The sequence below is a fragment of the Amblyomma mixtum genome, chromosome 3, assembly GCF_055824585.1.
Source record: "Amblyomma mixtum isolate Tamu chromosome 3, ASM5582458v1, whole genome shotgun sequence".
Lineage (NCBI taxonomy): Eukaryota > Metazoa > Arthropoda > Arachnida > Ixodida > Ixodidae > Amblyomma > Amblyomma mixtum.
Genome location: NC_143014.1, coordinates 365,234,477 through 365,241,491, shown reverse-complemented (window position 1 = coordinate 365,241,491; position 7,015 = coordinate 365,234,477). Strand labels below are relative to the sequence as shown.

Sequence of the window (7,015 nt, the reverse complement as noted above, 5' to 3'; positions counted from 1 at the left end):
TGCAGAAACTCCACAAGAACAGGATACGAGTGGATCTTCGTCAGTGTACGACAGCGAGGTTAGTAGCTTTCGAATAAACCGCGGGCACGATCGCTCAGTGGAAGCGCACCCGCTTCCATCCAGAGGCCGTGACATAGGGGCTAGAGTTTCCTTTTTAGAGCTCCGGAAGGGATCACATCAATTTTTGGGGATCTGTCTGAAAAAATTAAAGCTGCTGCCACTGTCAGTAAGTAGCTCTTAAAGGTTGGAAATCACTTGAAGTAGACAGTTGTACTGTTTAGCCATTGTTAGCTGTTCATGTTATTTCACCTGCTGTTAACTTTTCCCGGCTTTTTCGGGTGAAATGTAGTTAAAAGGTGTAGTTTTTTTTATCTTGTTTGAGCAGGCACCATTTAAGCATCGCCACCGGTGCTTGTTCAGACCTTCTAAATCATAATTTTCATTTCAGGAGTCGCTACCTGAACAACCTCACAAGGAACCTGGGCCTGGCAAAAACTCTTTGTTTAGCCAACTTTTTGAAGAGCTGATCAATGAAAAAGTAGTTGTGACAAAGGGGGATGCTCTTCTGATGGTGCTGAAATATGCCTTAAAAAATAAGCTATCCCTAACAGGGCTCACAAGCTTTATAGAAATGATCAACAGTTTCTTTGAGCGCCCAGTCTTGCCTCACTCCCAGTACAGGCTTATCAAACTGCTTGAGCAGTCTGGGAAATCAATGATTTTTCACTTTTTTTGTCCTAATTGCTTTGCACATATAAGCAACATTGATACAAATTCATCTTTTGAGTGCCCGGAATGCAGCAATGTAATCAATGTTTCCAAACTTGAAGACATACCATTCTTTGTACTCTTAGATATTGAGTCTCAGCTGCAGAAGTTACTGAACAATTGTGAATTATTAGACTTGACAGAATCGCTGCCCCAAAATAGCACTCTTTCAGATATATGGGATGGACAGCTGTACCGCGATTTTGTTACAAAAACTGCAGAAGTTGGACCGAGGATTAGTTTTTCATTAAATGCAGATGGCGCACCGCTTTTTAAATCAAGTGGTACTTCTATTTGGCCAATTCAGCTAATTGTCAATGAAGTGCCACTTGAGCAAAGGATGGCGAAGCTTGTTCTAGCCGCCTTGTGGTTTGGGAAACAAAAGCCAGACATGGCATTACTCCAAGGTGCATTTGTTGATGCCATGAATCATTTAAGTAATGAGGGTTTCACCCTAGAGCGTCAAGGAAAAACTAAGAAATTCAAGGCTTTCTGTGTGTGCTGTGCTGTCGATTCTGTTACGCGGGCACCAATGCAAGGAGTTACCCAATTCAATGGGTATTTTGGTTGCAGTTGGTGTCTCCAAGAAGGGGAACGGGCTGGGGGCTCAATGCGGTACCCTGTACTTAGTGTCGATCCTATTGACCGCACTGAAAAGCAAATGCTAATCCACATGGAGGCTGCAGAAAAAGAAAATAAGCCCATCCATGGCGTAAAAACTATATCGCCTTTGACTGCTCTGCCATACTTTGACATAGTGTCAAGTTTTGTTCCAGACTATATGCACTGCATTCTGCTCGGAATCGGCCGTCAGTTTTTAGATATATGGCTTCAGTCATCCAATTGCCAGCATTCAATCAGCCATGAGCAAGGGAGAATTGACCAAAGGTTAATGGCCATACAGCCTCCGAAAATAGTCAGACGCATGCAGAGACCGACCAAAGAGCGCAGATGGTGGAAAGCCAAAGAACTTGAAAACTGGATACTATTCTGCAGCATCCCAGTGCTTGATGGCATTCTGTCAAAAACATATCTACAACACTGGGCATGCTTAGTCGAAGCCCTCCATATTATGTTAAAATGCAACATTGAGGCGTCTGAAATTGACATGGCAGAGGAGCTTCTCATGGAGTTCCACATACGTGCGGAAATTCTATATGGGAAACAATTTATGACTTACAATATGCATCAGCTCACACACATTGTGAAGAGTGTTCGCCACTGGGGGCCACTGTGGGCTCATTCAGCCTTCCCTTTTCAGTCGGGGAATGGCAGCCTAAAGGAGGTTGTGAAGGCAGCAAATGGAATCCCTCATCAAGTGTGTCGTCATTTGCAAATGGAGGATGTAGCTCAACAGCTAACCCAGCTTGCTGTTGACCAACGGGTAGTGCAGTTTTGCACCTCTCTTGACGCAGCACTTACCAAAAAGAGTGTTTGCTCCAGTGAGGCCATCCGCTTCTTCGGAAATGGGACTGCATACAAACAACCAGGCCGTCAAGTTGGAGCTTAATTCAGTATACCTGCAAATTCTAATCAGTATGCTAGCTCATGAAACGATCAGTTTTTACTTTCAGGGGGTATGCGCTGAATAAGCGAACAAATAATTCTGTTGTTCAATTGACTGATGGCTCATTTGCCATACTTGAAAAACAGGTTTGTGGTGGTGATTCCAAAACTTACATCCTCCTCAAGAAACTCAAGTGTAGTCCAGTAAAAATATTCGATGGTAACTATGAGGCATCTTCTGAAGGTTGTGGCAGAAGAGCGGGACGCGCTTGTTCTGCCAGCATCAAATATTGAGAGAGTTTGTGTACTCATGGAACTTCATAACACATATGTAGCTGCAGTTCCAAGCTCATTCACGTTTTGAGAAAATTTTAAATATTTTTGTAGAAAAAAAAAATTCTATGCCAACATTGCCTCATTGTTCCACCTATGAGCATTAGCTACAGCAGCTTCAAGTGTTTACATCGGTGTGCTCAGTAAACGAGGAGAAGGCGAAATCCAAAATCCATGGATGTTTTCTCTCTGGAACCGTCCTTTCTAAAACCCAAGCAGCACCATCTACCCGATGGATTTTCACTACTATGCAGCTTCCAGTTACCTTAGCTGTATCTGGTCTATTTCCTCGTTATATTAGTTCATTAATTTTACAAACGTGTAGATCACAAAACGTCGAATTGTTTGACACTTTCTGGAACCCCCTGTGACAAACGGTTCGGCCGTTATGGCCGTCTGAAGGTAGTCAGAATGCACGGTTTGGGGGAGAAGGGTCGTCGGTGTGAATCCCACACATTTTGAGTTTCATCTTTTAGTAATTTTATCCTCGGGAACATGCCAAGTCATTTGACACCACTTGGAACATTCTGCGTCAAATGGATGGCCCCCAAATTTTATGCAAATGGTGCTGCCAGGGAGTCCCATATCGGTGGCCACTATGCTGGCACATATATAACGGATCGAAAGTATAGTTATCAAATGAGGTGCCGCTACGCGCCCGCTTTTGCTATGTGACATAGTGTGGTCACATGATAACTGTTTTGATCAATTTGATGATTACAGACAGACGCATTCTTGGCAAACGTAAGTAGTAAGAGCTAATGCTCTTAAAAATCAAATTATGGAACATCCCAAAGAGACTAAGACTATGAGAGACATTGCAGTTAAGGGCTCTGGATAAATTTGGACCGCTTGGGGTTCTCCTTTTGCAGACGACGACATGCTTCATGGATGGGTCCACCTGCAGCCTTAACGTGCGCTGACATTACACAGGGGCATTCTGTATGTTTCCTTAACCTAAATGTGGCCAAATTCATCATTATTAGCCTGACTATAGCCACTGCAGGGCAAAGGCCTCTCCCATGTCTCTCCAATTAACCCTGTCATGTGACCATAAACTGGCACTGTAAAGTTGTGGAACTCTTTTATTGGCACTGTCACTAGTCAACTCACAAATATCTGTAAGTGAACTCTTAGATGTTTTTTTTTAGAGTGCTTGATGTGTCCTATGTTGTGCACGTTCAGTGAATTAAGACTACCTGTGGTTGACAAAGGAATGTAAGGCAATATCATGCATTGTCAACTTGCTAACAATCTAGCAGTGGTGAGCTGCTTTTCCAAATGGCAAATCCTGGTACATGCTGCTACAAAATCAATTTTGGGCTCTATTTTTGTGCCACAACTGCACAAGTATCATTAAAAACATTAGCATAATCAAAATCAGCCATCATTTTTAACTTGTACAAACTGTTTCCATTACAGCGTTGGGGAAAGTAGAAGTGCAGAAATATTAAATATTTTTAACAGTTCAATAGAATGTATTGTTCAGTTTGAATCTTACCACACATTTTCAATTCAGAGTAATGAGGCAGTGTTTGGAAAGTGACATTTTTTTGTGTTCTTTTGAACTCGCAGCTGAAATTGTGACATTTCTAAACAGTGCTAACTATCTTGCACAATCGTGCACTGCTCACATAAATTGACCTCTGCCTTCTTGATATGTCAGATCACCGGACAGCGGCAAAAGCACATGCATGGGAGTGCTAGACCCTGATGAAAGGAATTAGCGACCAGGAAGAGCCTCCATGGGTTGCTCTGCACTTGTGGTTCAGGAAACTTAAGTTAAGGGCTGTGCAGTGCATCATTGCATGATAGTACGATAGCTTGTGATCTCTATGGTGCTCGGTACACACAGAATAATTGGCAAGGAACAATGGAGTGAGCGAAGTTGTAGCGCGCATATAGTCTAGCAGAGTGGACTGTGGTCCTTTAGGTGATATGGGACAAGAAAAAGTTTGGTTTAGTTTGGTTTATGGGGTTTAACGTCCCAAAAAGACTCAGGCTATGAGAGACGCCGTAGTGAAGGGCTCCGGAAATTTCGACCACCTGGGGTTCTTTAACGCGCACTGACATTGCACAGTACACGGGCCTCTAGCATTTCGCCTCCATTGAAATTCGACTGCCGCGGCCGGGATCGAACCCGCGTCTTTCGGGTCAGCAGCCAAGCATCATAACCACTGAGCCACTACGGCGGATGGGACAAGAAAAGGAAAGGACAAGCAAAAGTCTTTAAGCCATCCTTTGCTAACTGTGCATTTCATAGAGTGCTGCCTGTGCACTTTCTTTTGCAGCATAGTTTCATTTTCGCGTGATCTTTTGTGTGCAGTCATCTCACTGCACCGATCCTTTCTGCTACAAAACCTGAAATTTTTGCAACAAATTGTCATTGCTTCTGATACAGAAGTTCTTTGAAGAAATTCACTCACCGGTTACACCATTTGTCTGGTCATAAATTGTGTTCATCTTGTATTGCAAACTGGATGGGACAGATTTCTTGTTAAACAAATTGATTTCTATTTGACTGAAGCCTCTTTGTAAATATCTTTCAATCTGAGTGCTGTTACTATGTTAGTAGTTTTCGCTTTTGCATGATTTATTTCCGAATGTATATATGCTATTGTTTCCCTTTCATGTTTTCAGTTTGACATTCTTTGATATCAAATTTATGATCTTGTGAACACATTATTCTTTGGATCCACATTATATGCTACGTAAATAAATGCAATCGTGTGCTGGCTATTTGTGTCTAATATTCTTGACCACCTGCCTGATTTGAAATGCTGCCTAGAGAAAGATGGGTGACCCATTGGGAATGACAAAACCAATTGGACCAACGGGCCGCCCAATTGGTTTCATTGCGCGCCCAATTGGACCCACTGAGCTCCCAATTGGACCCATTGACCTCTCAATTGGCAACATTTCATTCTAATTGGTTTCCCAATTGGGCCCATTGATTTTTTTGACTGGACGCAAGCGGACGGGGTCCAGGTTTGCCGGCCGGCCTGCAGACTCGCTGTATTTGACATTCGCACCAGAAAAGACAAAACAGCCATGCTATCAGAAAGGCTGCCTGTTATATTCGAGCAGTGCAGCTTGCCGAGCTTTCGGCAACGACGCCGCCTGCGGACGCGCCGGGCGATGAACTGCGAGGCTTGCCGGCGGCCCTGGTCGTCGCTAAGCCTACCTGGTTTTGCATCGATACTATCGATACCGCAGCTGAGGGAGCGTCGGAACTGTTCAGCGCTGTAAAAGGTACTACTCTCGTCACCCCTTTAACTGTGAACCTGTCCCATAATAAAATAAAGATATGCTTGATTTCCGCGACGCCAGCGGAGCTAGCAAATGCCAGCTATGCGAGCGCCTACCAGGCAGTAAATAAAGCGGTCATGGGATGAAATTTGCTTGTATCGCCGAATTAAATACTGCCAGCAACTCGGCATCAGCCAACGATCCTCAAAAATGATTCATTTTTGGCATTCATCTATTCCAGTGCTTGTTATGAGCGTGAACAAACAATACTAGCGTGTTTTTCTGACGCCGGCGGCCGGCATCCAGGCTGACAGGCCGGCCCCGAGAAACGCGCCCCGACGTCATTATGACGCTGGCGCTCTGCGCGCTCGCATGCATGCCCCTTGTCAGTGCGACGCGCCGCGTGCGGCCTGTCATTGGCATCGGTTGGGCGCAGGCGGCGAGCTGCTGTCAGTCGTTGTTACGCCGCTCGCAACGGCGTGTCGCGCGCCCGGCAAGTAGCAGTCATGCCGAGAGCCCGCGACACCTCTGCCTGCGGGAGCCCTGGCCGTGAACCTCCGAACTCGGTCGTGGACTCGAGTCTTCATCTCTATCGCAAGGAGTGGGTTGACTCGCAGCCTCATCTGCAAATTATGCCTAACCCTCTTTACGCTTCTGGAATATATTTTTCTGGAGCAAAGAACAGAAGCGCGGAGCCGATGCGCGCCACGATAGCTGACTCGGTTCGTATCGAGTTCATGTAAACAGAGAGTCGTCGAGATGGGCTGGCCTTGCTCAGCTCGATTCTCTGACTCAAACAATCGCTGTCAAGGAACACCACCAAGATAGGGTCACGTAAGCAAGGCTATGTCGAGCCGCTGATACTGAGGCCAAGGAGGATGGAGAAGCAGAACCGAAACCGAAACTGCTCCCAGGTCAGTGATTGATTTATGACCACGCGCTGCAGTTTAACAGAGTGCAATTACGCGTGCAAATAATTGGAAAACCTTGTTTCACTTTCTGAATTTCTCATAAAGCTATTATTTTAGGGCAAACGAAAGCTGAAGATATCTGTACGTTTCTGAAGATCTTAAAATGACGTAGTCGAGTAGTGCGTGTGCCAGCCGACGGCGGCGCATGGTCGTTTCATGAGCACAAAAAGGCAGCGATTTCAAACGGG

At 45.0% G+C, this 7,015-nt stretch overlaps 1 pseudogene; it reads left to right on the top strand.

Moving 5' to 3' along the window:
• The first annotated feature begins 553 nt into the window (after positions 1 to 553).
• LOC149356651 (uncharacterized) lies at positions 554 to 2,638 on the top strand (annotated as a pseudogene).
• Positions 2,639 to 7,015: the final 4,377 nt, after the last annotated feature.